Consider the following 6,679-nt stretch of genomic DNA (forward strand, 5'->3'; position numbering starts at 1 on the left):
CGTTTGTTTTTGGTCCCCTATCTGAGGTAATTTCACACGTGTTCGTAACTCCTAATAGGAGTCGTACAAAAGCCCAAAGACCCATAGTTTTGGATATGTCTTTTTTTTGGGGGGGGGGAGGCGTCTTTAATATGCTGGTATTTCTAAATTTCTTGAAACAAGGTCTTTCTACGTGTCACAGGGCCTCAAACCCCAGGAGTCCTGCCTTCGGATTATAGGCATGCACCAGGAGGCCTAGCGCATTTCTGAAATTCTGTGAGAGAGCAACAATGAAGGCAGGTGCAGGTGGTGTAGTCAACCTACATTTTATAAAGTCTTTTAATTCTTGGGGCATCTTTCCGGCTGAATAACAAAGCGCTGCGCTCCCAGCCCCTCAGGCGCAGGGTCTAGGAATATCCCGGACCAAGGAGTACAACTCCGAAAGTAGCAGCGTTCCCTCTGCGCAGAGGTAGAAGGGGGTGGGGGGAATCCGGGTGATCTCCTCTTGGGGACACCACCACCGGGTGGGGGTCATGCGATAGAAGAGGCAGAGCCCGGCTCAGCTTTCTATAGACTGAAGCAACTCTAAGCGGAACCCCAAAACCCTGTCCACTGGACCGGGTCTCCCAGACTCCTATGGCCACCCGCTGAGCAAGCCTGGGACACAGTATTATTACCCAGGAGAAAAGAGAAAGGTTCGCCAGCGTTGGTGGGGGAGATGATGGTCATTCTTTGGTGTTGGCCTCCATCAGCTAGCGCCTGGGAAAGAGGGGGAGGGGAGGTACTGAAACAGTGTTGCAAAGCGGTGGGAACGTGAACCTCCTGTTTGCTCCTGTTTCGGTGGGGGCAGGAACTTGTTTACCTCCGGCAGTGCAGGCACTTCCGCATCGCCCCGAGGACAGTCCCACACGGACTAGTAGTTTGGTAGGGCAGCCAGCATCTTCACCTGCTGAGTCACCTCACTAGCCCTCCTCTCCAAGGACTTCTGCTATCAGCTCCGCCTTCTATACAAAGTGAAGGATACTGAGTCTGGAATAGGGAACAGGAGAAGCAATGCTTTGTGACTCGTGAATGGAACTAGGCTTCACAAGCTAGTCATCACTCAGGGACCAAAGCAGAGACAGACTCTGAGAAGACAGGAGGGGAGATCTGCCTAGTGCTGTTCTGTGGGTGGTTAATTATTCTGAGACTACCTGGGAGGTCCCTTAGTTTTTTTTTTTTTAATATGTATGAACACCTTGATTGATGATTGAGGTGGGAGGGTCCAGCCAATTATATAAGAAAATTGAGCAAGCCACAAAAAAACAAGCCAGTGAGCATTTCTCTGCGACACCCTGCATTCCTCAGCTAAGTCAACACAGGAGTGCAGAAACAAAGAATTCCTTTGAGGATTTGGGGCGTAGGGAAGTATTTACCTGGTGTACTGAGGCTCCCTTCCCTGGCCACACAGGTCCCACCCAGCCTTGGGTTGCCCTTGGGAACATCATGTGCCAACTTTACACGCAGGGGGCCCATCTGCTTCAGGGTCTGAGTGGTGGATCCTGGAGAGTTCCACCCACAGGAACATCCTACCTACAGAGGCTCCTCAGTCCACCCAGAGAGGACCACCACGGCTCTGAAAAGTGAAGTGTGGATAGGCTGGCTACCCAGGCTGCAGAGATGGGAAAGGCCGCACCTCTGTTTTCACAGAGGTGAAGCCTCCCTACCCACCACCCACATGTTGGTTGAACTCTGACACCCCCCCCCCCCATACCATGACACACGTGCAGGGCGGGCACACACACACACACACACACACACACACGGGATAAAATAAGAATGAAATATGGGGAGGATCAAGTGACAGGTAAGAAAGGGACATAAGAACACAAAGAGAAGCAGTCTCTCGGAGGGACAGTGTGCTAATGGCTGTGCCTACTGTCCACAAGCCCAACTTCAGAAGCAAACTTGCAGATTCAAGGAGAGGGGTCTACCAGCTTCTAGTAAAAAGGCTTCAAAAAACCTGTTCACAGATAATAACTGTGCTTTTCTGTGCCGCTGACTCCTGTTGGGCTCTGTCTAGGTGTTTTCAGTGTCCCTCCCTGGTCCAAGTTGGAGTTTGCCTCCATAGTCACAAGTAAGGGTCTACCACAGGAGTGGAGACTCCTGAGTTCCTTCAAAAGTAGATTCCATGCCTGCTATCTGAAGAGGTCTTCCCAACATCTCAAATGTTCCATTTCCAGGAGACCTTTCTTCTCTGTTGTATCTACCGCCTCAGTTGCAGGCATGCATGACCACACCTGGTTTTATGCAGTGCTAGGGCTCAGCCCCAGGATTTTGTGAATACTAGGCAAAGGCTTTGAGTTACATTCCCCATCCCAGAGACTGAGTTTGGCTGACTAGAAACAGGAAAATGGAGGCCTTGCCAGGGGGAAGACGCTAGGGACCCTTTCAAGGGCCGCTCATTATACCTCCAAAGTCCAAAGGCACAGAACACATCTCTCTGCCACTTGTGTTCTTGTTGGCCTTGGCTGAGGAGGGTGTGTATGGGGGGGCAGCTCTCCAGGTGAACCCTGCTTTTTGGAAAGGGACTGCATAAGTAGCCTCAGTACACCCAGCCTGCCACTGGGTGGCACTGCCGCATCTCAGGACAGGGGGCGCTAAAGGGATTCGTTAGGTAGAGGGCTCCACTCCTCTCTCTAGTGCTGTGCCAGCTGCTTCCAAGCTATAGTTACAGACGGCTTCTGTATGTGACAAACATAATCAAAGAAAAAGAGGCTATCAATTTAGCGCAGGGCGGCTGGGTGAGAAAGGGAGGGGGATGTGATGTAATTCTATTTCAATTGAAACGTTTTAAAAACAAAAAAGTTTAAAAATAAAGTAAATATTTTGAAACAAAAAAAAAAAACTGTAAAAACACAAAGAAATAGTTCCTGCCCTCCAGGAGCCCACAGTGGAACAAATGCTTAGATAACAAATTACTTGCTCCAATAATAGACATAATTACTTGCTTCGGCAGAAGAGCAAGGAATAACAGGCTCCATCGGAAGGACCCAGGGGAGGAGGCCAGCAGCTGATTCAGCAGTAGCCCATTCTAGGACAGGACATCTCTGGTGGTACCTCCTGCCCAGAGCACTTGGAGCCGGGGTGTGCTTCTGGGAAGGTTTTCAGTTTTCAGATTTCCTAGGAGTGGGGACTCTGGTAGCTGAGGGCTGGTGGCGTCTGTCAGCTGGCCCAGGTGTATAAAGTGGGCCACTCTGTGTAGGTGCTCTGTCACATCCCGGTGAGGTGCTGTTTGCTGGTTTTACAGCACTTAACCTAAGCTCCTGGTGTTAGGACAACTAGAACATTCTGAATAACATTAGTTGTTCCAATTAGCCCCTCTTGCCACCGGGAAAGGCAGACAAGGGGACCCCTATCCTTTTGCTGTGCCTTTCTGGGGTTAGACCTCATGTCCCAAGTTTCCAGCTTGTATTTGACCTTGTCTCAGGAGCTCTCAAGGCTCAATGACTATGTCTGTGAAAAGGGTCCTTCCTGGTGGGCTGGAGGAGGTGGGGATAGTGTGGGATGAGGGGTTCTCCTCTGCTAACTTCAGCCAGGAAGGAAGGAGCCATGGCAAGCCAGAAGTCAGTCATTCTCCACAGTGTCTGTAAAATGGGAGGGCTCAGGTTTGCAGTAGAGACAGTTAATACCCAGTAGATACATCGTTACTAAATACTTACAGGTAAGACAAAGTCGATTAGTTTCCATAGTGGCATATGCATCTATCTAATGTATCTATCTATGGCTAACATCCTGGCGCCTGACTTAGGACTGTTGCAAGTTTGAGGCCACCCTGGTCTGCACAGCAGTACTGGGCCAGTCGGAACCATATAACTGGATTCTATCTCTAAATCAATCAATCAATAATTTTGTAAAATCCGTGTTTTTTTACATACTCTCTTTAGAACTTAACTCGAATGGGGTTGCAGTTCATATTCAAATGTTTTAACTAAATTCATTTTGGCAAATCAAAACCCAAAGTGGAGATGGACTGGCTAAGCTTTTGGGTTTTGTTGGTTTGTTGAAGACTGGGTCTCAGACATCTATGCTGAACCTGTAGCGATTTTCCTCCAAGGCTGAGGTTTGAGACTGGCTTCTCCAAGCAGCTTAGCATGGTAGGTGAGGGCTGTCGGAGGGTGGGTGGGTGAGGTGGAAGGGGGTAGGGGTGGGGTTGGACACTACTGTTTCCCTATGTCCAGCCTCCAAGTTACCTTTGCTCACCCCAGTTAGGGAGCACAGGTCACTCTTCATTTAGTGTATTCCATGGCCACACAATTGCCGTGGTACAGGGAAGCTTTTGTTTCCTTATTTCAAGGTGAAACCGCAGGAAACACGATGACAAGGGGAGAGGGAAGGTGGAATTTACAGGAGACAAAGCGCTTTCCCCTCTAGCCTGGCTTTGGGCTCTGTTCGATTCTAAACAATTAGTTTTGAAGAAGAAAATGTCTATTTAGTCAAGCCTGGTGGCACGTGCTTGCAGTCTCTGCACCTGGGAGGCAGAGGCAGCTGATTTCCACGGGGCCCAGCCTGCACAGAGAATTCCAGGGCAGCCAAGGCTACTGGATAGGGAGACCTTGTCTTTGAAACAATGAAGGGGAGGGATTAAAGAGGGATGTCGCAATCAGATCAAGGCACGCCCTTGACACAAGCCTTTGGGTACAGCCCTGTGCAGGCAGGTTATATGTAATTAGCCTCCAAGTTAATACGGAGCTATTGGCTCAAACCAGATGGTGTACTTCTGCGTTCTGCGCTGATACCTGAATGTGGAGCAAGGAGATTGGCGTGTGTGTGTGTGTGTGTGTGTGTGTGTGTGTGTGTGTGTGTGTGTGTGAGAGAGAGAGAGAGAGAGAGAGAGAGAGAGAGACTGCAGTCAAGTCAGGAAGTTCTCCTACAGCAGCTCTGTCTACCGTGGAACAGTTGAGCCAAGCCTCAGTTTCTAAGCTTCAAACAAGCTTTCCTTTTAACTTTTATGCTAATAAGTCACTTTCTTTCCCGGTGGGAACAGCACTGCTATAAGATCTCCCAGGAGGAAAAGTAATTGATATTTTTAATGACAAAAAAAATGAGTTTAACTGCTATTTCCAATAAGATGGATATAAAACATGATTGAAAAGCTGCTGAAATGGATTGGTGGATTAAAACATTTGTTATACAAACTGGTGATCTGGGTCTGATTCCCAGAATCACAGTAGTAGTGGTAATAGTAGTAGTAGTAGTAGTAGTAGTAGTAGTAATGAATAATGTGGCTCCTGCATGTGATCCCAGTACTCGAACAGGCAGGGACAGGAGACCTGACCAGCTATGTCACAGACAGTGCAGCTACAGAAATAAGAGACGCTGCTTCAAAAATAAGGCAGTGGTAAAGAACTGAGTCTCAAAATGTCTGACCTCGCATATATATCAAAAGATGGCCTAGTCGGCCATCACTGGAAAGAGAGGCCCATTGGACTTGCAAACTTTATATGCCCCAGTACAGGGGAATACCAGGGCCAAAAAGGGGGAGTGGGTGGGCAGGGGAGTGGGGGTGGGTGGATATGGGGGACTTTTGGTATAGCATTGGAAATGTAAATGAGTTAAATACCTAATAAAAAATGGAAAAAAAAATGTCTGACCTCCATAAATGTGCAGTGGCACACAAACACACACACCTACATACACACACACACACACACACATACACACACACATTGATTGCAGATAACATACCAAGTATTAGATGAGTTTTCTTCAGGAAATTAAAGATTTGAGCCTCATAGAACATGGTGAGAAGAGCCTAGCTCACCTCTGGAATCCCACGCCATTCGAGAAGCAGAGGTAGGAGGACTGTGATGGCTATTCCTTGTCAGCTTGACGATATCTGGAATGAACTACAGGCAAGAATTCAGGAGGGTTCAGCTGGGCAGTGGAGGCACACACCTTTAATCCCAGCACTTGGGAGGCAGAGGCAGGTGGATTGCTGAGTTTGAGGCCAGCCTGGTCTACAGACGATGAGTTCCAGGACAGCCAGGGCTACACAGAGAAACCCTGTCTTTGTGTAGAAAAATAACAAAAAAACCCCAACAACAACAACAACAAAAAGAATTGGAGGGCACACCTGTGATCCAGATCTTGAGGCTGGAAGACACAAGTTTCTGACCTGGATCTTGACATGGAGATCTTGAGGCACAGTGGCCATGAAAAGCTTGGGCCCAGGCAAGGTAGTACATGCCTTTAATCCCAGGAGACTGAGGCAAGAAGACCTCCTTATTGGGAGGTCGAAGCATTAGGCCCAGTAAGACGCTTCTCTCATTGGCCTTTCTTGTCTGCTTTTGATAGAGTGAGCAGAGCTGGTAACATGAAGAAGAAGCAGTGCCAATGGTGTGGGTGGTGGAATGTCATTGGTGACAGCAAAGCAGCTGACAGGTTGAGCCACAGCTGGGGGACTGCCAGCAACCTTGACAGTGGCAGAAGCGGAGCCTTGAGTGCAGGGTCACTGGGGAAGCAGGAATGACAGAGGCCACGAGGTCAGCAACAACAGTAGTAGAAGCAGCAGCTATGGCCTTGAGGCCTTAGGCACCCAGGCTCCTGATCTCTGACACTGGCCACTGTTAAGGGCTGGAAAATACTGATACCTGGTCCCCAAAGCAGCCACCCTTTTCCTACAACCGCAACCGGTTTTATGTAGACGAAGGGGAAAACA

General features: G+C 48.7%; 1 long non-coding RNA gene across 1 annotated transcript; it reads right to left on the minus strand.

The window, feature by feature from the left end:
• Window positions 1-200: 200 nt before the first annotated feature.
• On the minus strand, window positions 201-5,942 carry Gm52113. Its single transcript, XR_003951117.1, has 3 exons — window positions 5,707-5,942; window positions 842-1,008; window positions 201-738 (listed from the first exon to the last, which is right to left on the minus strand). It is a non-coding gene; the product is annotated as a predicted gene, 52113 (long non-coding RNA).
• Window positions 5,943-6,679: the final 737 nt, after the last annotated feature.

This window comes from Mus musculus, chromosome 14 (genome assembly GCF_000001635.26).
Source record: "Mus musculus strain C57BL/6J chromosome 14, GRCm38.p6 C57BL/6J".
Taxonomy (NCBI): Eukaryota; Metazoa; Chordata; class Mammalia; order Rodentia; family Muridae; genus Mus; species Mus musculus.